Source organism: Triticum aestivum, chromosome 6B (assembly GCF_018294505.1).
Source record: "Triticum aestivum cultivar Chinese Spring chromosome 6B, IWGSC CS RefSeq v2.1, whole genome shotgun sequence".
NCBI lineage: Eukaryota > Viridiplantae > Streptophyta > Magnoliopsida > Poales > Poaceae > Triticum > Triticum aestivum.
This window is the reverse complement of record NC_057810.1, coordinates 381558832-381584927: the sequence shown is the minus strand read 5'-3', so window position 1 is coordinate 381584927 and position 26096 is coordinate 381558832.

Sequence of the window (26096 nt, the reverse complement as noted above, 5' to 3'; positions counted from 1 at the left end):
TTCCTTTTCTTCGAAATACTGAAATAGGCAAAAAAACAGCAATATGGGCTGGGCCTTCGGTTAGTAGGTTAGTCCCAAAATTATATAAATGTGTAAAATAAAGCCCATAAACATCCAAAAGGGGTAATATAATAGCATGTAACAATCAAAATTATAGATACGTTGGAGACGTATCAACCCGCTCCCCGCGATCCCCTCCCCTAACCTCCCCGATCCCACGTCTGCCCTCCCCTCCCAGCCGCCTGCTTCCCCAATGGCCGCCGCGGACGCCTCCTTCCGCAAGCGCCGCCGCGGCTGCCTCCTTCCCAAGCGCCGCCGTGGCCACCTCCTTTCCCAAGCACCGTCACGGCAGCCTCCTCCCCCAACCGCGGCCGCCTCGCATCCCCTCATCCCATCGCGCCGCTGCCCTGCCCAACGGCGCACATCCTCCCCACCAGGCCTCTCGACCACTGCCGTCCGGCGCTGCTCCACCACCCCCATGCCGCACCGCTCCTCCCCGATGTTCCTCCTCTAGCACTTCCTCAACGAGGATCTGGATCGGGGTCATCCAGATGCTCGCCGTGGAAGCGGCATCCTAGCTCCGCCCCACCCATGCCTCCTCCCTCCCCGTTCTGCCCCTGGCCATACCCGCGCTGGCGGCTCAACCATCCATCTCGAGCAAAGAAGTTCAACGCCTCGCGCGCGAGCAGTCCATCCAGGTGTTTGTTGTGGGGCTCCCATAGCACCCTCGGTGGCCTGCCCGAGGCCTTAGCGCCGACCTGCCGGAGTCCTACAATGTCACCTTCATGCATGTGTCTTCTCCAAGTTGTGTTGTTGCTGCTATGGCTATCGGCAGAGGATCCCATGCACCAGCGCCGAGCTCTGGCTGACACGCCAGGCCGTGCTCCACATCTGCTCTCCATCCCTGCTATGCACCTGCTCGTGGACTCTCTACCTCCTTTGCACTCATGAGCCCAGCCCCACTGCCTCTGACCTCCCGACGCTACCCTGATTGCCCCACGTCGCCGGTAGCTCCTGCATCGGCCATCCCTGCACGGTTGCTGCAGAGAAAGAAGAACACTAGCAGTCCAAGGAAGATTTGAGTTTAGTGACATGCTACAAGACATTATGGGCCGTTTTCATTCCAGGGGCATGTTCTGTACGACTGGATTTTAGTCTAGGATTTTGGATTCTGCCCTTTATGTGGCTCCATTAATTTCCATATAGATGTGGGCAGAAGTTAAATCTTCTTACAAGTTTGTAAAGAAGAACTGAGTCAACATGTATGATACATGCATTGTACATCAATGTTGGTCGATTGTGCCACTACAGAGTAATTGCTTCTCATTTTTGGTTTTGTACGTATGTGTTTCGATCTTACTTGAAGGGTAGACGATTGGGATTAAGGTTCAGAGAGATTTGTTTCTTGTTTTTGTTGGCGTTTTCACTAATAGGAGAGTTGCATCTTGTGGATGAAGTGGCTCGCCGGACGTCCTATTTTCACTAGTTCTACCTGCTGTCATCTGATGCTAAGGAACTGTGGTTCAATGTGTATATTATAGGAAGGAAAGAGAAACAACATGTGTACGACAACATGGTTGTAGTTCTTCTCTGAGTGTCTATGTTTGGATGTGTTGTGCGTCTGTGAGCATGCGCGTATTACACTGAATTAAAAAACATTTTTTGTCATGTTTGTTTTCCATATTGGTTTTATAGTGTCAGTTTTTTGTGTTCATGGAGTAAATTAGGAAGTTCAATTTTGAGAAAGAAACAAGTTCAACCAATATAGAAACACCAAAAAATACATTGAATATAAACTTTTTTAGTGAGGTTCAAATTGGAAAGACATGATAAAAAAATGTTCTCTATTCTTTACAGTAAAAAAACTATCATGTGTTGGTTGGTTTCCCCAACTAGTTGCTCTCTGACACACATTATGTTGGAGCTTTCCTTCTCCTTCATGAAACTGTTACAAAAAATAGAGCATAAAAGTTCAAAACTAAAAGAAAAAAAGCGAGCATTTCTTAAAGTTAAAAAGAATGTTGATGCAAAGTTCATATTCCCTGGCGTGGATAGTTCAAAATGTTCGCTTACGGCAAAACACACACATTGAGTATCCAATAATAAAGAGGCGAACACACAAAAAATTCATAAAGTTTATATTTTAAAAATAGAAAAATTTGAAGTTTACTAAAAAAAGAAAAACAAATTTGCTTTGTTTCTAAAAAATAAATTAAAACATTTAGGTTTAAATAGCACAACAGTTGGATGTTTATTAAAATACTCCTAGAAAAAATAAAATTAGGAAGTTCAATTTTAAAGAATAGAATAGTTGGATGTATATTAAAAACTTGGATTTTCTCGTTATTAGAAGAATAAAATAAAGAAGTTCAAACTAAAATAACGGAGAGTTCAATGTATATAAAAAACTCCAGTCTTCTACATTAGTAAACAAAAAACCAAAGAAGTTCAATTTATAATATAGAGTGGTTTGATGTTTTTTACAAAACTTGGATTTCTCCCGTTACTAAACAATAAAGCAAGAAGTTCAATTTAGAAAAATGGAGTAGTTCAGTGTATATAATAAAACTTAGGTTCCCTTGTTAATGGAGAATAAAACCAAGAAGTTCAATTTGAAAAAGCGGAGCAGTTTGATATTTATTTGAAAAATAAGATTTTCCGGTTACTAAAGAATAAAACCAATAAGTTCAATTTTGAAATAATGAAGAAGTTCGATGTTTCTAACAAAACTCTAATTTACACATTTAAAAAAAGACATAAAGAAGTTCTAATAAAACAGTAAGAGACTTTCAACGTCTATAAAAAACTCGGAGTTTTCCATTACTAACCGAAAGAGAGAGAAGTTCAAATTGATAACTGTCGGAAGTTCATCTACTGTATGGTTTGCATTTTCATATGAGAAAATAAGAATAAAAAGGCAAAGTCTAACTATTTTGTTGCTCGAAGTTCAACTGACCTGCCCGGAGAAGTTCAAAAAGTGTCGTGAGAGAGGTTCATCGTGTGTTTACATGTTGAGAAACACACACAAAAATGTTGTTTTGGTGTCTTCAAAATAATCATGTCAATCCGTTACAAATTTGAAACAAAATGCCTTGCATAGAAAATGTTCTTTCTGTTCAAAAATTTCCAAGGGCATATCATATTCTTATTCCCAAAAAGACGGTTAAACACAAATTGGTGTATGTTGTTCAAAAAAATTTAACCGTATTAAAAAAAGTTGCATCTTTTCAAAAAGTTTGTAATGGTTTATCATTTGTGGAACTCCGAGGAACGGGTGTGGAATTACAAACAAAAAAATACATGGCCGAAGTTCAACGCGAAAACAACGAGCAATTCAACTACTATACGGAATGCGTTTCGGATGTGAATAAAATAATACAAAATTAAAAGCCTAAAAATGTTTGTTGCAAGAAATTGCGTGTTTTCAACAGCTTTCCATCGGCGTATCATTTGCTCAATTCCGGTAAGTGGTTGGGGAGTTACAGGTAAAAACCAACACGTGAAAAACAGAGTGGAGTTCAAAAAGAGCTGCTCTAGAAGTTCAACCTCTTCACGAAGTGCATTTTCGAAGACTCTGTTTTTCCGATGAAAGCAGAACACATGATCTCAGAAGTTCGGATTGATAACTACCAAAAGTTCATGTACTACACTGTATGCATTTTGTATTAAAAAAGGAATGAAAATGCAAAGCCTAAAGTTTTGTTACTAGAAGTTCAAGTGCTCGGCCCGAGAAAGTTCAAAAATTCTTGTGAGAGAGGTTGAACAAAAATATGTCAGAAGTTCAAGGTGAAAACAATGAGAAGTTCAAGTACTTCAACGAATGCATTTGAGGTGAGAATATAAGAATAGAAAAAAAAGGCTCAAAAGGTTTGTTGAAAGAAGTTCAAGTGCGCTGTCCGGGGATGTTCAAAAATTCTTGAGAGAGAGGTTCACCGCGTATTTCCATGTTCAAAAACACAAAAAAGAAATTGTTTTTTTTGTGTTTTAAAATAATCCTCTCAATCCACAAAGAAGTTCAGTTATTATTCGGGAGCAATTTGATTTCAAAAAGAAAATAAAAATTCAAATTATAAAAATGGACAAGGTTCATGTACTACATGATGTGTGTTTAATATGAGAAAGATGAATTAAAAGGCAAGGTCCAATCTTTTTGTTGTTATAAGTTCAAGTCATCGGTTGGAGAAAGTTAAAAACTTATTGTGCGAGTTTTTTTTGTATAAAAGGAATATTATTTGTGTAACACTCATGAATGAATGAGAAAAATTACAAATGAAAATACGTCACAAAAGTTTAACATGAAAACAGCAGGAAGTTCAACTACTACACTGAATGAATTTCAGATGAAAAACTTTTAAAACCATCGCAAGTATGAAAACATGATCAACACGGCAAAGTTGCGTGTTCACAACAGCTTTCCATCGGTATATCACTTGCTCAATTCCGGTGAGTGGATGGAGAGCAACGAGCAAAAAAAGCACGTGAAAAAACAGAGTGAAGTTCAGGTAGACATGCCGAGAAGTTCAAGTTCTTCACGCGGTGCATTTTCAAAGAATCTGTTTCGCGATAGAGGCAGAACGAATGATCTCGTCGTTTTTGAAATTACTTGAAAACGATTAGGAATTAGAGAAAAACATCAACATGAAAAAGTTTCGCATTTTCTGTAGCTTTTCAGTGATATATCATTTGCCCCAATCTGATAAAGTGGTAGAAATTACGGTGAAAATATGTTTTTAGCCATTTGCAAAATTGACTTAAAACCGTAAGGAATTGGGAGAAACAATATATACAGAAAAGTTTCACATTTTCTCAAGCTTTCCAACGCCATATCATTTGCTGCATTCGGAGGTACTGTTAAAAAATTATCTCGAAAATACAAACTCGGTGGTACTTGTATTGTTTTCTAAATTATTTTTAAACCGTTCCAAATTAGGAAAAACTTTTAAAATGAAGAAGTAGCGCAATTTCATAAGCTTTCCAACGCCATATAATTTGCCTCAAATGGATTAGCCGTTTAGAAATGCCATCGAAAATACGAACTCGGCTGTTCGGTTTGCGAAATTTTACGATTTTCCAAATTACTCTTTATCCATAGGGAATTAGAGAAAACTTTCAACATGTGGAAGGAGCGGTTTTGCAGCAGCTTTCTAACGCCATATTATTTGCCTCATTCCGATTAACGGTTTAGAAATGCGATCAAAAATATGATTCATATTTTTTATATGAAGAAAAAATGGTTTTCAAAACTGCTCTTAAACCGCTTACATTTTGCCAAAAAATTAACCTGGTTCATGATACTGGTGTCCATTGCTTTCCAACGGTATATCACAAGCCCTATTTGAGCAACTCAGGCAGTAAATTGCAAAGAAACGCAATTTCATCACGACCCGAGAGCAAAATCCGCCAACGAGCGAGATTCCTTTTTAAAACGGGCATTTAGTTGCTAAAAATAGTTTCTAAATTACACTAATATCATATAGAACACGACTAACTAGAATAATTCGCGTGGGGAGACACGGTTGCGAAGATAGCCCGAAGGTCGGGTTCCTACATAGGGAAGTTCACGCATGTAACTCAGGAAGTTCATGTTGTGATCAGAATAATATTCTGATCCCGTGATCAGAATAGTGTTTATGTGTGTGTGTGTGTGTGTGTGTGTGTGTCTATATATATACACACACACACACACAGACGGTCTATTCTGCTAATATTAGCAGAATAACTATTCTGCACACCACTTTCGCACTGCACGCTGAACGCAAGTGCACGTCATTCTTTGAACCAAGTGTGCTGCAGTACTCACACGAGTGAACTTCTCGTTGAAAAAAAATTATACGCATTATTTTTTCGGTACTGTTTTCGCTCTAATTTTTTAACCATTTATCGGAATGAGGCGTGTAATATACCATTGAAAAGCAATGGATTAGGCGCAACTTCGATATGTTGAACACTTTTCGAGATTCCACACTGTTTAAGAGCAGTTTTGAAAATGGTGCGGCCCATGACAAGTGGCAGCGAGCATTTTTTCGTGATTTCTTCTAAACCGCTCGTCGGAATGAAGCAAACGATATGCCATTGGATAGATATCGTCGAGGCACATCTATTTCATATATAAATTTTCTCTAATTCCTTACGGTTTAAGAGCAGTTTCAAATTTACTAAATCAAGGAATTCTGTTTTTCAAAAAAAATCAAATTTTTGGTACTGTTTTCGCTCCAGTTTTTGAACCATTTGTCGAAACGAGGCGTATGATACGCCGTTGGAAAGCTACAAATGAGGTACAACTTTCATATGTTGAAATATTTTTGAAATTCCTTGCGGTTTTAAGTTAATTTTTAAAATCGTGCGGTGGACGATGAGTGGCAGCGGCCGTTTTTGGCGAAATTTTTGCAAACTGCTGGTCGGAATGATTCAAACGATATGCCATTGGAAAGATATCGACGATACGCAACTCTTTCATGTAGAACACTCTCTCTAATTCTTTACGGTTTAAGATGAATTTCGAATTTACCGAAATGCGGACACTCTGTTTTTCGCAACACCCAAATCGACGTGGGTACTTCATCCGACTGAAAACCACACTGCAACGGACGAAAAACCGCACTGCATTAGACCGGTAAGAGAACTGCATGGTTTCTTTTATTCCAACGTAATTTTTTCATGGACGAGAAAGTAGAGTGCACTTCACATCGGGTGTAAATGAACCACAACACTATCAAGAAGTGACCTGCATTACTTTTTTTCGTTTCCATAACAAAAAATTTCACTTACACGATGGACAACATCATACGGCGGACCGCACTACTTTAGTCGGGAAACCACACTGCATCAGACAAGCAAGCGCACTTCATGATTTCTCTTGTCGGACGTAAATTTTTTCAAGACGAGCGAGTGAATCGCGCTTCATCTCGAACATAAGTGAACCGCAACAGTATCGAGAAGTGAACCTCATTATTTTTTTGTCGTTTACATGATTTTTTTTGCACTTCACAATGGTAGCTAGTGAACCGGACACACACCAAAAGTGAACCGCATTACTTTTTTCATTTTGCCTTTTTTTGCGTTTTTACCTTTTGGGTCTAAGTGAACCGCAAGACTTGAAAATGAGCCGCAAGCACTCTCGAAAGTGAACCACACTACTCTTTTTTAGTATTTTAAACTTGTTCAACGAACACGACGTAAACATTTGCAAATACATTTTTTTTAAATGAAGTGCACTACAAAGTCCTTTCGAGTGGACTTTTTTAAAGACCGGAATGCACTGCATTTTTTTTTCTTTTTTATCTATAGAGTTTTGGTTTTCCTGTAGCAACCTAGCAATGCATGCACGTAGCCTCTATATGGGCTTGGGTTCCCCATCTTCTCTGAGACCTTATTTGAACGGTTGATGTGGCTGTAACTGAATCCAATATCTGAAACTGAGCAAATTACCCATCGTGTTTGTCTTCAGTCTGAAACTCCCATCCCTTTCTCAGGTGACAACACTACATGGTCCAAATAACTCCTTGTATTATTACCTTTTTGTGGAAGCAAGATGTAAACGGCTCCATGTTTAGTCAAGTTGTAGAAAACATAGGCAGCAAAATGTTGGACGATGACGTTAACAGAGGATGAAAGCATCAAATCTAACAAAACTAAAGATGGTAAATAGGGCAAGGAACAAAATAGGTGACATATCCAAGGAGCTCACCGAAGACCAAGCTTTTTGCCTTTGCAAACTTCGTGAACATGAGTACCAAGATGCATCACTTGGACGCGGGTGTGGCCATGTAGAGCTTCCCCACGCTCCCAGAACCGTGTGCTATGAGATAGCGAGCTGCACGTTCCGCTGACGCCGGACCATACCAGTTGGACGCACGCGCGGCCATGTACTGGTTGCCCGCACCACCAGTGTCTCATTGCACTGTAGAAAACACAACAAAAACTGACATAATTGGAACACACAAATAAATGTTAACTGCACCAAAGAGCACCCAATCTAACTGCACGGATGATACGTCTCCAACGTATCTATAATTTTTTATTGCTCTATGCTACTTTATCTACTGTTTTGGACTATAATGGGCTTTATTTTCCACTTTTATATTATTTTTGGGACTAACCTATTAACCGGAGGCCCAGCCCAGAATTGTTGTTTTTTGCCTTTTTCAGTATTTCGAAGAAACAGAATATCAAACGGAGTCCAAACGGAATGAAACCTTCGGGAACGTGATTTTTTCATCAGATAAGACCCAGGAGACTTGGACCCTCCATCAAGAAAGCCACAAGGCAGTCACGAGGGTGGAGGGCGCGCCCCTCCCCCCTGGGCGCGTCCCCCTACCTCGTGGGCCCCTCGGAGCTCCACCGACGTACTCCTTCCTCCTATATATACCTACGTATCCCCGTATGATCAGAACGGGAGCCAAAAACCTAATTCCACCGCCGCAACCTTCTGTATCCACGAGATCCCATCTTGGGGCCTGTTCTGGAGCTCTGCCAAAGGGGGCATCCACCACGGAGGGCTTCTACATCATCACCATAGCCCCTCCGATGAAGTGTGAGTAGTTTACTTCAGACCTTCGGGTCCATAGCTAGTAGCTAGATGGCTTATTCTCTCTTTTTGGATCTCAATACAATGTTCTCCCCCTCTCTCGTGGAGATCTATTCTATGTAATCTTCTTTTTGTGGTGTGTTTGTTGAGACCGATGAATTGTGGGTTTGTGATCCAGTATTATCTATGGAAAATATTTGATTCTTCTCTGAATTCTTTTATGTATGATTGAGTTATCTTTGCAAGTCTCTTCGAATTATCCATTTGGTTTGGCCAACTAGATTGGTAGTTCTTGCAATGGGAGAAGTGCATGGCTTTGGGTTCAATCTTGCGGTGTCCTTACTCAGTGACAGAAAGAGTTGCAAGGCACGTATTGTATTGTTGCCATCGAGGATAACAAGATGGGGTTTTTATCATATTGCATGAATTTATCCTTCTACATCATGTCATCTTGCTTAAAGCGTTACTCTGTTTTTAACTTAATACTCTAGATGCATGCTGGATAGCGGTCGATGAGTGGAGTAATAGTAGTAGATGCAGAATCATTTCGATCTACTTGTCACGGACGTGATGCCTATATACATGATCATTGCCTAGATATACTCATAACTATGCTCAATTCTGTCAATTGCTCAACAGTAATTTGTTCACCCACCGTAGAATACTTATGCTCTTGAGTGAAGCCACTAGTGAAACCTATGGCCCCTGGGTCTATTCTCATCATATCAATCTATATCACTTTATTTACTTGAATTGTTTTAACTTTGCCTTTACTTTTTACTTTGCATCTATCTATCAAAAATACCAAAAATATTATCTCTATCAAATCTCACTCTCGTAAGTGACCGTGAAGGGATTGACAACCCCTAAGCCTTGGTTGCGAGTTGCTATCGTGTTGTGCAGGTACGAGGGACTTGCGCGTGACCTCCTACTGGATTGATACCTTGGTTCTCAAAAACTGAGGGAAATACTTACGCTACTGTGCTGCATCATCCTTTCCTCTTCGAGGGAAACCAACGCAAGCTTGAGACGTAGCAAGAAGGATTTCTGGCGCCGTTGCCGGGGAGGCTTACGCAAAAGTTAACATACCAAGTACCCATCACAATCTCTATCTCTCGCATTACATTATTTGCCATTTGCCTCTCGTTTTCCTCTCCCCCACTTCACCCTTGCCGTTTTATTCGCCTTCTCTTTCCCAATCTCGTACTCTCTTTCTCGTTTGCCTTTTTCCAGTTGCCTTTCTGTTTGCTTGTGTGTTGGATTACTTGTTGCCATGGCACAAGATAATACCAAATTGTGTGATTTCTCAAATACCAATAATAATGATTTCCTTAGTACTCCGATTGCTCCTCTTAATAATGGTGAGTCTTGTGAAATCAATACCGCTTTGCTGAATCTTGTTATGGAAGATCAATTCGCCGGCCTTCCTAGTGAAGATGCCGCTACTCATCTAAACAATTTTGTTGATTTGTGTGATATGCAAAAGAAAAAAGATACGGATAACAATATTGTCAAATTGAAGTTATTTCCGTTTTCACTTAGAGATCGTGCTAAAGTTTGGTTTTTGTCTTTGCCTAAAAATAGTATTGATTCTTGGAACAAGTGCAAAGATGCTTTTATCTCTAAGTATTTTCCTCCCGCTAAGATTATCACTGTTAGGAACAATATCATGAATTTTAAACAACTTGATCATGAGCATGTTGCCCAATCTTGGGAAAGAATGAAATTAATGCTTCGCAATTTCCCTACTCATGGTTTGAATTTATGGATGATCATACAAAATTTTTATGCCGGATTGAATTTTGCTTCTAGAAATCTTTTACATTCGGCCGCGAGAGGCACTTTTATGGAAATTACGTTAGGGGGTGCTACCAAATTGCTTGATAATATTATGGCTAATTATTCTCAATGGCACACCGAAAGATCTTCTAATAAAAAAGTGCGTGCTATAGAAGAAATCAATGTTTTGAGTGAAAAGATGGATGAACTTATGAAGATGTTTGCTCCTAAAAATACTCCTCTTGATCCCAATGATATGCCTTTATCTACTTTGCTTGAGAATAATAATGAATCTATGGATGTGAATTTCATTGGTAGGAATAGTTTTGGAAATAACGCTTATAGAGGGAATTTTAATCCTAGGCCTTATCCTAGTAATCCTTCTAATAATTATGGAAATTCCTACAACAACTCTTATGGAAATTTTAATAAGATGCCCTCTGAATTTGAGAGTAGTGTTAAAGAATTTATGAATTCACAAAAGAATTTTAATGCTTTGCTTGAAGAGAAAGTGCTTAAAGTTGATGATTTGGCTAGGAACATTGATAGAATTTCTCTTGAAATTGATTCTTTAAAGCTTAGATCTATTCCTCCTAAGCATGATATCAATGAGTCTCTCAAAGCCATGAGAATTTCCATTGATGAGTGCAAGAAAAGAACCACTAGGATGCGTGCTTCCAAAGATGCCTTTATTAAAGCGTGTTCTTCCAATTCCTATGAAAATCAAGATGAAGATCTAAAAGTTATTGATGTGTCGCCTATCAAATCTTTGTTTTGCAATATGAATCTTGATGAATCTGAATATGATCTTCCTTTACCTAGAAGGCGTTCTAAGAATTCGGAGTTTCTAGATCTTGATGATGAAATTGATGAAAGTGGGATTAAAATAAATAGAAACCGTGATTGTTGCTAAATCCACTATTTTGGATCTCAAGGAATTTAATTATGAAAATTGCTCTTTTATTGGTTGTATTTCCTTGTTGCAATCCGTGCTAGAATCTCCTCATGCTTATAGTCAAAATAAGGCCTTTACCAAATATATTGTTGATGCCTTGATGCAAGCTTATGAAGAAAAACTTGAGATGAAAGTTTCTATCCCTAGAAAACTCTATGATGAGTGGGAACCTACTATTAAAATTAAAATTAAAGACTTTGAGTTTCATGCTTTGTGTGATTTGGGTGCTAGTGTCTCTACTATTCCCAAAACTTTATGTGATTTGCTAGATTTCCGTGATTTTGATGATTGCTCTCTAAACTTGCATCTGGCGGATTCCACTATTAAAAAGCCTATGGGAAGAATTAATGATGTTCTTATTGTTGCAAATAGGAATTATGTGCCCGTAGATTTTATCGTTCTTGATATAGATTGCAATCCTTCATGTCCTATTATTCTTGGTAGACCTTTCCTTAGAACGATTGGTGCAATTATTGATATGAAGGAAGGGAATATTAGATTCCAATTTCCCTTAAAGAAGGGTATGGAACACTTACCTAGAAAGAAAATAAAATTACCATATGAATCTATCATGAGAGCCACTTATGGATTGCCTACCAAAGATGGCAATACCTAGATCTATCCTTGCTTTTATGCCTAGCTAGGGGCGTTAAACGATAGCGCTTGTTGGGAGGCAACCCAATTTTATTTTGTGTTTTTTTGTTTTTTGTTCTGTTTAGAATAAATAATCCATCTACCTTCTGTTTGGATGTGGTTTTATGTTTAATTAGTGTTTGTGCCAAGTAGGACCTATAGGATAACCTACGATGATAGTTGATTTGATTCTGCTGAAAAACAGAAACTTTAGCGCTCACGAGATTAGCTGTCATTTTTACTGGAGAGTGATTTTGCGTTGATTCTTTTTGCTGCTGATCAATAAACAAATTGTTCAGGACTTCCTATTTTGGTAGAATTTTTAGAGTTCCAGAAGTTTGCGTTAGTTACAGATTACTACAGACTGTTCTGTTTTTGACAGATTCTGTTTTTCGTGTGTTGTTTGCTTATTTTGATGAATCTATGGCTAGTAAATTAGTTTATAAACCATAGAGAAGTTGGAATACAGTAGGTTTAACACCAATATAAATAAAGAATGAGTTCATTACAGTACATTGAAGTAGTCTTTTGTTTTCTTTCTCTAACGGAGCTCACGAGATTTCTGTTGAGTTTTGTGAAATGAAGTTTTCAAGTTTTGGGTGAATTCTTTTGATGGATTACGGAACAAGGTGTGGCAAGAGCCTAAGCTTGGGGATGCCCATGGCACCCCCAAGATAATTCAAGGACACAAAAAAGTCAAAGCTTGGGGATGCCCCGGAAAGCATCCCCTCTTTCGTCCACTTCCATCGGTAATTTACTTGGAGCTATATTTTTATTCACCAACATGATATGTGTTTTGCTTGGAGCGTCTAGTATTATTTGTGTATTTGCTTGTTAGTTTACCACAATCATCTTTGCTGTACACACCTTTTGAGAGAGCCATACATGAATTGAAATTTGTAGAATACTCTATGTTCTTCACTTATATCTTTTGAGCTTGATAGTTTTGCTCATAGTGCTTCACTTATATCTTTTGAGCGTGATAATTTTTGCTCTAGTGCTTCACTTAGATCTTTTAGAGCATGGTGGTGGATTTGTTTTAAAGAAACTTGATCTCTCATGCTTCACTTAGATTATTTTGAGAGTCTTTATAGCATGGTAATTTGCTTAATGTTAATATACTTGGTGTTCAAGATATGTGAAACTTTCTTTTGAGTGTGTTGAATACTAAGATAAGTTTGATGCTTGATAATTGTTTTGAGATATGAAGGTGATAATATTAGAGTCATGCTAGTTCAGTAGTTGTGAATTTAAGGAATACTTGTGTTGAAGTTTGTGATTCCCGTAGCATGCACGTATGGTGAACCGTTATGTGATGAACTCGGAGCATGATTTATTTATTGATTGTCTTCCTTATGAGTGGCGGTCGGGGACGAGCGATGGTCTTTTCCTACCAATCTATCCCCCTAGGAGCATGCGCGTAATACTTTGCTTTGATAACTTCTAGATTTTTGCAAAAAGTATATGAGTTCTTTATGACTAATGTTGAGTCCATGGATTATACGCACTTTTTCCCATCCTTCCACCTTTGCTAGCCTCTCTAATATCGCGCACCTTTCGCCGGTATCATACACCCACCATAAACCTTCCTCAAAACAGCCACCATACCTACCTATCATGGCATTTCCATAGCCCTTCCAAGATATATTGCCATGCAACTTTCCACCATTCCGTTTATTATGACACGCTCCATCATTGTCATATTGCTAGCATGATCATGTAGTTGACATCGTATTTGTGGCAAAAGCCACCTTTCATAATTCTTCCATACATGTCACTCATGTTTCATTGCATATCACGGTACACCGCTGGAGGCATTCATATAGAGTCCTATTTTGTTCTAAGTATCGAGTTGTAACTGTTGAGTTGTAAGGAAAAATAAAAGTGTGATGATCATCATTATTAGAGCATTGTCCCAAGTGAGGAAAGGATGATGGAGTCTATGATTCCCCCACAAGTCGGGATGAGACTCTGGACGAAAATAAAAGAAAAAGAGGCCATAAAAAAAGAGAAAAGGCCCAAATAAAAAATTAAAAAAATGATAGAAAAAGAGAGAAGGGACAATGCTACTATCCTTTTACCACACTTGTGCTTCAAAGTAGCACCATGATCTTCATGATAGAGAGCCTCTCATTTCGTCACTTTCATATACTAGTGGGAATTTTTCATTATAGAACTTCGCTTGTATATTCCAATGATGGGCTTCCTCAAAATGCCCTAGGTCTTCGTGAGCAAGCGAGTTGGATGCACACCCACTTAGTTTCTTTTGTTGAGCTTTCATATACTTATAGCTCTAGTGCATCCGTTGCATGGCAATCCCTACTCACTCACATTGATATCTATTGATGGGCATCTCCATAGCCGTTGATACGCCTAGTTGATGTGAGACTATCTTCCCTCCTTTTGTCTTCTCCACAACCACCGTTCTACACATATAGTGTTATATCCATGGCTCACGCTCATGTATTACGTGAAGATTGAAAAAGTTTTGAAAATGTTAAAGTATGAAACAATTGCTTGGCTTGTCATCGGGGTTGTGCATGATTTAAATACTTTGTGTGGGGAAGATGGAGCATAGCCAGACTATATGATTTTGTAGGGATAACTTTCTTTGGCCATGTTATTTTGAGAAGACATAATTGCTTTGTTAGTATGCTTGAAGTGTTATTATTTTTATGTCAATATGGACTTTTGTCTTGAATCTCTCGGATCTGAATATTCATACCATGATTAAGAAGATTTATATTGAAATTATGCCAAAGTATCACTCCGCATCAAAAATTCTTTTTTATCATTTACCTACTCAAGGACGAGCAGGAATTAAGCTTGGAGATGCTTGATACGTCTCCAACGTATCTATAATTTTTGATTGCTCCATGCTACTTTATCTACTGTTTTGGACTATAATGGGCTTTATTTTCCACTTTTATATTATTTTTGGGACTAACCTATTAACCGGAGGCCCAGCCCAGAATTGCTGTTTTTTGCCTTTTTCAGTATTTCGAAGAAACAGAATATCAAACAGAGTCCAAACGGAATGAAACCTTCGGGAACGTGATTTTCTCATCAGATAAGACCTAGGAGACTTGGACCCTCCGTCAAGAAAGCCACGAGGCGTTCACGAGGGTGGAGGGCGCGCCCCTCCCCCTGGGCGCGCCCCCCTACCTCGTGGGCCCTTCGGAGCTCCACCGACGTACTCCTTCCTCCTATATATACCTACGTATCCCCGTATGATCAGAACGGGAGCCAAAAACCTAATTCCACCGCCGCAACCTTCTGTATCCATGAGATCCCTTCTTGGGGCCTGTTCCGGAGCTCCGCCGGAGGGAGCATCCACCACGGAGGGCTTCTACATCATCACCATAGCCCCTCCGATGAAGTGTGAGTAGTTTACTTTAGACCTTCGGGTCCATAGCTAGTAGCTAGATGGCTTCTTCTCTCTTTTTGGATCTCAATACAATGTTCTCCCCCTCTCTCGTGGAGATCTATTCGATGTAATCTTCTTTTTGCGGTGTGTTTGTTGAGATCGATGAATTGTGGGTTTATGATCCAGTATTATCTATGGAAAATATTTGATTCTTCTCTGAATTCTTTTATGTATGATTGAGTTATCTTTGCAAGTCTCTTCGAATTATCTGTTTGGTTTGGCCAATTAGATTGGTAGTTCTTGCAATGGGAGAAGTGCATGGCTTTGGGTTCAATCTTGCGGTGTCCTTACTCAGTGACAGAAAGAGTTGCAAGGCACGTATTGTATTGTTGCCATCGAGGATAACAAGATGGGCTTTTATCATATTGCATGAATTTATCCCTCTACATCATGTCATCTTGCTTAAAGTGTTACTCTGTTTTTAACTTAATACTCTAGATGCATGCTGGATAGCGGTCGATGAGTGGAGTAATAGTAGTAGATGCAGAATCGTTTCGATCTACTTGTCACGGACGTGATGCCTATATACATGATCATTGCCTAGATATACTCATGACTATGCTCAATTCTGTCAATTGCTCAACAGTAATTTGTTCACCCACCATAGAATACTTATGCTCTTGAGAGAAGCCACTAGTGAAACCTATGGCCCCGGGTCTATTCTCATCATATCAATCTATATCACTTTATTTACTTGCTTTGTTTTTACTTTGCCTTTACTTTTTACTTTGCATCTATCTATCAAAAATACCAAAAATATTATCTCTATCAGATCTCACTCTCGTAAGTGACCGTGAAGGGATTGACAACCCCTAAGCCTTGGTTGCGAGTTGCTATCGTGTTGTGCAGGTACGAGGGACTTGCGCGTGACCTCCTACTGGATTGATACCTTGGTTCTCAAAAACTGAGGGAAATACTTACGCTACTGTGCTGCATCATCCTTTCCTCTTCGGGGAAAACCAACGCAAGCTCGAGACGTAGCAACGGACGCAACGTTAGAGATGCGTGCCACAAGCCAGTGAACTGCAAGGCGCCGACTGGCGTGCCCGTTTACTACACGCCCAGGCTACAGGGACCTGGGCTAAGCAAAGGAACTGCACGCCCGAGCAGCTCCTGATCCTGGCATCAGTGGCCACCCAGGCACAAACCCAAAGCACCATCAATGGCCACCCACGATCATGCGTGGGCTGCTGGTCGTCGACGTGGCATAACAAATTTAGATGCAAATAAAGGCACCAGGACATACACGCATATTTTTGCACTACACTGTGAATCTGAATGCCTAAGAATTCTGAACCCTCCATGGTCTCACAGCCGAACAGGTGTGTGTGTCTAGCCCGAGTAGTGGGCTGCCTCTAGCGAACTTCATGACAAGCAAACGACAGAACCAGGTTTTGTAGTTGTGATTTTTACCTTTTTCTTACAACTGCGTTTGAGAACAAATGAACAACAAAGATTTTTTTCTCCCATCCTCAATGGTGAACGAAACAAACTGCAGGGCAACTGATGGGAACTGCTAGCCGCACACCAGCGAGCTGCACGGTTCTATCGCTGGCCATGGCAGGGGCAGGCGCGGAGGCCTGGACCTAGGGAAGGAAGAAGCCCTCCTCGTAGATGTTGTTGTTGGAGCACTTGCCGCCGCCGTGGCATCCTTCACGAATCTGAGCACCATGCAGTCGATCCCCACTGACCCCACCTCTGCCTAATAGCCGGTCGCCGGCTCCTTACCATCCCCGGTGACCGTGAGGGGTCCCATGCAGGGCCATCGCCGCCGTTGGCCTCACTAGAGAGGAGCACGTCCCTCTCCCCATCTTTGGTCGCCTTTGCCGGGAGCGGTCGTCCCGCAGCCCTCGTGTGTGGGGTGCGCTGGGGAGGGTCCATGGATCTGGCGCGAATCTGGCAACCACGGAGGCTGAGATCCGGCATTGGGGTGTAGCGGCGGTGGGTCGGGGGAGGTAGGGGATGGATGAAGAAGAAGGTGAGCATCGGGACAGAGCATTGGGGCGGCCGGCGAGCAGTGGGGTGCCGGGCGGGAGTGGTGGGGAAGCAGTGATGGTTGGAGGAGGAGGTGGTGGCGTGGTGCCGCGGTGGTCGGGAGGCTGTCCCAGTGGTCGCCAGAAAGAACCCGGCAGGTGGTGGGAGGATGGAGAGGTGCAGTGGTCCGGTCGTCCCCGTGGTCGCCGGCAAGATCGTGGGAGGTGGTGGGTGGAGGTGGGCAGCGGGACTGGTCGCAGGTGATGGTGGGGTGGGGCGCATCGGTGCGTGTGGTGGAGGAAGGTCACTGGAGGAGGGAGTGGGTAGCGCGGTGCCCGGGGAGGGGGGTGTTTTGTGTTTGTAGTGTTAGCAGAATAAGCCCCGGGTATGCAGAATAAGGTCTTAAGAGGGTGTTATCATAATAGACCCACCCTATATATATACCAACTGAACATTGCGAAGATAAACCTTGAAGTCAAATCAATGTTGAAGACAAACCAAATGCAAAGACTATGCAACCATGACGCCAAAAGAAACACTTCAATAAGAATTTGGTGGTGGCGTTACCCACCGTATAGGAAGTATTAGACCCATACACGATGCACAATTATCGTGGCGCTCCGAAGTCAAATTCCACGTTAATGTATTCACACTTAGAGTGTATGTCTTCATTGATTGAAGATATACGTTACTTCGTGTGTTGCACATCTAAGTCATCAACATGCATAAGCGTTAGGATGTGTGTCCAATTACAGGACATTTGAGGAATCTTAGATATTTAGCTCACACCGCAACTTGCAAAACCTTTTCTCATCGAAGGGCTTTGTGAAGATATCTGCCAATTGCTCTTTAGTGTTGACGTGAATGATATCAATATCTTCCTTCATGACATGATCTCTGAGAAAGTGATGACGGATCTAAATGTGCTTCGTCTTCGAGTGCTGAACTGGGTTGTTGGCAATCTTGAGTAGTTGAACTTGCTTCTTCACGGAGCTCCACACTTTCTTTTCTTGACTCGTAGCAACAAATAATGCGGTAATAGGTAATGTTTTAAATCTTGCAAGTACTATACTGAGTTAGGACTCTCAACTCTTAGTCTAGTCTCGGTGATGTTTTAGTCTAAGCCATTATACAACAATTCTGGACCCACGGCAGGAACAACTACTTGTGGCCTCGGATGTAGATACCAGTCCCCCAGCCCCACGAGTAGTAAGCCCAAGCTGAGTCTATTAGCGCATCTTGTCCTTAGCAGCAGGTGAAATTCTAGTTTTATTATAACGTGATGTTCCATTTTTGTGGGTACAATTTTGTATTGTTATGCATGTGACAAATAAATCAAATTTAGTTGTACTAAATACATGAGAAACATATACAATTGCTATATTCCCAAGTTGTTAAGCATTCTTGGTTTGGTTAACTGCCTGATCTTCTAGTATGTTCTGTTGTGCAATGGGGTGCTTAGTTAAATGTTTGGTTCATTTGTTGTGGTGTTCAATTAATTGTTTGGTTCAATTCTACAATGTGAAGCTCAATTGTTGTGGGTACATTTTGTATTTTTAAGCATTGTGAGAAATAAATTGAATTTGGTTGTACTAAATACATGATAAATATATATAGTTGCTATATTTCCTAGTTCTTAAGCATGCTTGGTTTGGATAACTGGCTTTTCCATGTGGCTTGAATTAATCTGCTTGACCTGTAATGTGTTTATTGTTTCATCAACATATTTTACTAATAGTATGCCAACTCTCACTTAACCTGATCAATAACTACCTTATATGTGTTGTAGGGAAACAATGAGAGGCACCAAGGTTTGCACATGCATGGTCCTTTGGTCAATAACACATTATTGTGCAATTGTAGTCGCCATTCTAATATTTAGGTTTTCAACAATTTGGTCTTGCACATGTAGGTCCTGTTGTTAGAGGTTTAGGCCCAGTTCGAAACATTTTGCATATGGGGATATGAGATGTTCATGAATATCAGTCAAGTCAAGAAACTCAGAAAGATTGTTAGGATAGAGAAACTAGCGACATAAAACAACAAGATCTTTGTCTGCACAATGAAGAAGACATTAGTGAACTACATGATGGTACTAACTCTTATACCTCATTGTTTCTTCCTTTGCGCCATTCAAAATTTGGAAGATATTTATGCATATCTTTGCTTTTAGGCCTTTCCAAAGCAGTTCACCGATGATTACCTCCCAAACCACCTATATGGTCAATAGGCGAGGAAGCTATTCATACAACAACCATGGTACAATATTGAAGTATTCCTTAAGAGTATGAAAGATGGGTGTTCAATCGTCCACAGCCATTGGCCTAAAGTTGCAAGGAGCTTCAACATCTTTGAAGGCTCAATATTCACCTTCCGCTTCAGCAGTTTTCCAGATGAGATTCATTTGTCTATCTACCGACTATGATGCTAATTTCCAAAGGTTTTCGATGTTGCATGTGAAACTCGGTGTTGTTGTGTAATGGGGTAGCTAGCTATATGCCTATATGGAGTAACTAAGTGTTGAAGCTATATGATGTTGTACTCTGATGTATTTCAGTTATGAAATCCTGGTTGCTGTAATACGAAAATGAAATATATTATGTGTTTAATATGAAATATCAATTTGATTACTAAAATGGATTAAAAATAAAGGTCAATTGGCGTACTTATTATTGGTTTTTTCTATTGCAGACGGTTAATGAGACAACACCATGAGCAATCACCTCAGACAACCCACACAGTTTATAGAAAGTAGACGCATTGGATCAATGATCAATCACACACGACTTCCTCTAGACAAATGTTTGTATTAGGCCACCTTGCACAAACGTTTCCACATAAAAAGTATCTGTGATGGACATCCTACGCCATATAGTTTCTTCTAGGCATAGTGCGTGATGCATTCAATAATGCAAACGATAAAATTATAAATATCATATGTGATGGCAACACTATCACAGACGATGTGATGCGGGAAATTGTGTGTGATGTACATATGAATGGAATGTTTGTTTGGGATTCATCATGTGGGATGCTAAGAACATCTCACACTTTTGGGCCCGTATAATTGTTTGCAATGGCTCACCCAATCGCACACGAGCTCTTTTTGCCCCGTGTGCATGACCTGAGGAGCTATCACCGATGATTTTTGAATCATGTGGGATGGACCCCCCTATCGCACACACAGGCAAGGCGACGGTTTAAAACTCTGTCATGGAAAGGGGGTAAAAGCCGTTTGTATAGGACTCGCCTACATTAGTGTGAATACATTGAAATGCTTAAACGAAAAATGGCAACCCCATTTTGAGATTAACGATGAGTATGACCTATGATCAAGTGTTCTCACTTGACTCCTAAGTCAATACACTATAACATAGTTGACCTAGTCACCGACCCTTTACTTGATGAAGTTCTCTAGGGTTTCCTTGTCTTGCTATTGCTCTTTGAGTTTAGTTGCTTTGTCCCCCTTTCTTAAAAAAAACTTTGTCAAGTTGCTTTTTTTGTGTTAGCTAGTTTCTTTCTTCTAGTTAATTCCTTGCGAATCTTATTTTAATTCACTGCAAATCCTTGTGAGATTTTGTTGCCAAGTGAGTTGAGTTTGACAAATCTTTCTTTCTGTCTTGAACTTGCCCCTCCGATCTGAAATGCACCAGTGCCACCGAGCTGCAACTAGCATTGCTTATATGTTCATCGGCCCAACCGACGTGAACTGACTCAGACACACCGATGTGATCCACCCGTGACATACCATTTCTCGGACGAACTGATTGATACTACTCGGAGACACCGATTTCACAACACAAATAAGTTGTTGCCAAAATTCCTTCAGATTTATTTCCAGCTCCACTCAATGACTCTTTCCCCTCTAATGCATTCAATATCATAATAGCTAGATGTGACACTCAAGGACCTAACTTGTTTGACCAATAACCTTGAAACTAAACCCTTCTTGGAAATTGATGTCAAAGGGGGAGAGAGATGTGCACATCAAAGGCTTCCAAGCTCTCATCTGTCAAAGGAAGAGAGAAACAATGCACCTTGTAAGAGGAGAGAATCCTATATGTTTCTAAGTGGGGAGAAACGTATGCATAATCCTTTTGAGCTCTAAGTTCGTTTGTTCTGATTTTGTCTCATTTCTGCTCTGATGCTTGTAGCCAAGATACATGTAACACATTAAGTTTCCTACCCTATTGTTCATTTGCATTCCAAAATCAATTATTCTTTTAAAAGACTAACACTTGTAGGGGGGGCTTATGTATGTTATATGTCTCTCAAAGCTTTCGTATATTATTTGGTATATTTTAATTTGAAGCTTTGATGTATGTTGTCATCAGTTACCAAAACGGTTCAAAGCACATTTGCTCCCTTGATGGTTTTGGTAATTCATGTCAACATACATGTTGTTAGACAACACTTTCATCAAGTATATTTCAGGAAGAGTTCAACAAAGGCTTGTAGATGGATGGAGATGTGGAACCCTTAAGCTACAAAGGAGAAGCATGTGCAAAAGCTTAAAGACTCTACATTGTTGGTTAAGTGGACAAAGATCACATTGAGTCCATAGGAAAGTCAATACTATGAAAAGGGGATGAGATTTTAATCATGAATCATTTGCTCAAGTGCTTGAAGATATTGCTCCAAAATTCTCAACCACTTTCTCAGTATCCAATCTACCCAAAACCCTAAGTCCAATCTTGGTTCCACCAAAACACACCTATTCGAACCCACCGAGATATACGAGACAGAGCCATAAGCCTAACCCTAGAAACTCGGTTCTACCGAGATGACATTCGGTCCCATCGAAGTGCACTGACCAAGTTTTTGTAACCCATCGTGTTTGCTTCGGAATTACCGAGATGAGAAATCTACTTAGGTCATCACACATCGGTCCCATCAAGTGGATTCATCCAGACTCATCGAAACGTATAATGTTCGAATCTTTTGCACATGCCAGTCTCACCGAGATTTACTTTTGGTGTCACTGAGTTATGTGTTAAGTTTGTAACGACTAGATCTTTGGTGGTCGCTATAAATACCCAACCCACACCACCTACTCTTAGAGAGAGCAACTAGGACGAAACTACACTTCCCATATCCATTTTCTGAGATAGAACCACCTACACTAGTCATTCCACTCCGACCATTTGATCCTTGATTTCTAGCCCCCTCAAGTTGCTTTCCACTCCAATCCTTCTCCTACCACCATGCAAAATTTGTGAGAGAATGCTTGAGTGTTGAGGAGACTATATTTTGAAGCACAAGAGCAAGGAGTTCATCATCAACAACAACATATATTACCTTTTGGAGAGTGGTGTCTCCTAGATTGGTTAGGTATCACTTGGGAGCCTTCAAAGCTTGTGGAGTTGAACCGAGGAGTTTGTAATGGCAATGAGAATGCCTACTTCATGAAGATTTACCCCGAGTAAGGCTAGTTCTTCCTGGCTGTAAGCCATGATGGAATAGACAAGGTTGCTTTTTTGTGTGCCCATGGGTGGAGCCCTCCATGGACTCTCGCAGTCGTTATCTGCCATGGATTGAAGTCTCCATTGATAACCCACAAGTATAGCGGATCAGTTGTAGCCTCTTTCGATAAGTAAGAGTGTCGAACCCAACGAGGAGCTAAAGGTAGAACAAATATTCCCTCAAGTTCTATCGACCACCAATACAACTCTACGCACGCTGAACGTTCGCTTTAGCTGGAACAAGTATGAACCTAGAAATACTTTGTAGGTGTAATGGGATATGTTTGCAAGATAATAAAGAACACATAAATAAAAGATAGGGGATGTTAAAAGAAACAACTAAGTTAGTTTTAGTAGAGAGCTATTCATCACAAGAAAGTTATTTGTCCCTAGGCAATCGATAACTAGACTGGTAATCATCATTGCAATTTTATATGAGGGAGATGCATAAGCTAACATACTTTCTCTACTTGGATCATGATGAGGACATCAATACAATTGTTACACCCACAGCCCCTGCTGCTATAAATACTGGACCAATTACTAGAGCTTGTGCACGCCAACTAAATTACCAGGTACTTTTGTTTCTTGGTAATGATTCTAATGTTCATGAGAATATGATGCTGCCTAAATTGGATACATTTGTTTTGCTTACAAATGAAGGGCCTAGCTTGGAGAAGGATGAACATTGGATTAAGAACAAGCATGGAGATGATGGCATGCGCAAGGGGAACAAGAACGGAGTTACAAGTGATGATTTCAGGACTTTGAAGCCACCATAATGGGTGCATGAAGCCTTGGACGAAATATACAAGATGCCACTTCATAAATTTCGTCCCGAGGCTATTATAGGTGCTGCGTCACCTTATTATTGGGCCAGGCCCATGTAATTTTGAAATACATAAGTATAGGCTATTTTTAGAGTCCGTAGGTGTGGGGAAACAAGAGATAGGGTTGATTTCGGACCCCTCCACCAAGGGTCACAAAATCCCCCCCTCTTCCTCCATATATACAGCCCTTAGGGCATCGTTTAGACTTTGGGTTTTGTTTAGATTAAAAGTTCGCCATAGCTGCAACTTCGTGTACTTCGTTTGTGTTCAACGACCAGACAAAGGCGTCACAGAACCCCACCTTGATCAATAAAGATTTCATCTTATATTTGCAATATCTAGATTGCAATCTTAGTTTCTTGCTTGTTCTTCGTTTGCTCGCAGGAAACAGACCCTCGTGGTCAGGTTGATCGTGCTCCGGCGTGGTCAATAACCTCTCAGAGTTGGTTTAGCGATTGCTAAGGCGCGACGTCCTCGCACGTTCGTAGTTGGATCGTCAAAGTCGACTTCCACCAAAGCGATATCCATCATCTCATCGAAAGACGGGACACCTTTGCCTCTATCAGATCATATGCACTTATGATTGGAACTCTAGCAAGCATCCGCAACTACAAAGATCATAAGCGAATCAAAAACATATTGCGAACCCACCATAAGCTTCTGTCACCCTAACAACCCACCATAAGCTTCTGTCACCCTAACAATCCGCAACTCAGGTTTAAGCTTCTGTCACCCTAACAACCCACCATAAGCGAATCAAAAACATATTGCGAACCCTACAGCGGGGATCCCTCACGCTTGCGCGACACAGAGAGCACCATAGGATAGCACCAATAATAAAACATGCAACTCAAACCAATCATGATCATCAATCAACCCATAGGACAAAACAGATCTACTCAAACATCATAGGATAGCCATACATCATTGGGAAATAATATATAGCGTTGAGCACCATGTTTAAGTAGAGATTACAGTGGGAAGAAGAGGTGTTACACCGTTGCATAGAGGGGGAGAGAGTTGGTGATGACGGCGGTGAAGTTGTTGGTGTAGATCATCGTCACAATGATGGCCCCGGCGGTGTTCCGGCGCCACCGGGAGATAAGGGGAGAGAGAGCCCCTCCTTCTTGGTCATCCTTGGCCTTCCCCTAGATGGGAGGAGGTTTTCCCTTCTGGTCCTTTGCCTCCATGGCGGCAGAGGGGCGAGAGCCCCTCCAAAATTGGATCTCTCTCTCTCTCTCTCTCTCTCTCTCTCTCTCTCTGTTTCCTTCTGTTTTTTGGCCTTTCACCGTTTCTTAAATTCCCGGAGATCCATAACTCTGTTTGGGCTGAAATTTTAACACGATTTTTATCCGGATATTATCTTTCTTGCGGCCGAAGAAGGGCACCAACCACCTTACGGGGTGGCCACAAGCCTCTTGGCCGCGCCCTGGGAAGGGGGGAACCTCCAAGGCTTGTGGGCCCCTCTGGCATCATCTCGTGTTGATTCCAATTCCCAAAAATCACATATATTCCAAAAAATCTCTGTAAGCTTTTATCGCGTTTGGACTTCGTTCGGTATGGATATTCTGGGAAACAAAAAACATGCAACAAACAAGAACTGACACTGGGCACTGAATCAATATGTTAGTCCCAAAAAATGATATAAAATATTGCCAAAAGTATGTGAAAGTTGTAAAATATTGGATGAAACAATAAAAAATTATAGATATGACGGAGATGTATCATCCATCAACGTCGATGTATGATAGCACCACCTATCGGAACCACGCCAAAAATCACCGTGTCTTCATTGCATTTGATCTACCCCATTTACTTCCTTGCACTTGCATGTTGTTCTTATTCCACTGCCCTATCTCTAGATATGCATGTGTATGATGTATTGGTTGCCACTTAACTTGTGCTAAATATGCCTATTTGTCAAGAAAACTAAAAACTGCACCTTTGTCTTGTTAAGTGTCTATTCACCCCCTATAGACCTATCTTCTCGATCTTTCATAGTGTCATGCAGGTCCGCCTTCGGTCCGCCCAGGATGAAAAGCCCATTTTCTTTCATATATTTTTTGTCATATAAGTAGGAGCCCACCACATCTACGATGATGCGTGTTTTTGTCACAATTATCATCATGGAAGTGTCACATCCATGACAGAAAAAGCTTTTCGTTCGGGCCATAATGTCACAGAAGTGTCTTCTTTTGTAGTGCTTGTTGGTCCTGCGTGTTGCCCCCATTCTTGGCTCTTTGTCAGGGGTGGCTGGTTGCTACTACCAAGGGGTGCACAGCCTGCATGCCGCAGGGACCTGTTGGGCCTTCTCTCCAGATGCTGGACGACCTCCCCTTCGGCTGTCCTCTCCCTCCTTTCGTCAAGTTGTGCTTCAACCTGGATGAGTCTGCCATCCTCCGCCTCACAGGAGTGGTGCGGGGCAATGTTGGTTGTGATGATTCCATAAGGCCCCAACATTTTTAGTTTCATATAAGCGTAGCAGGGGATCACCATGAATTTGGTGAGT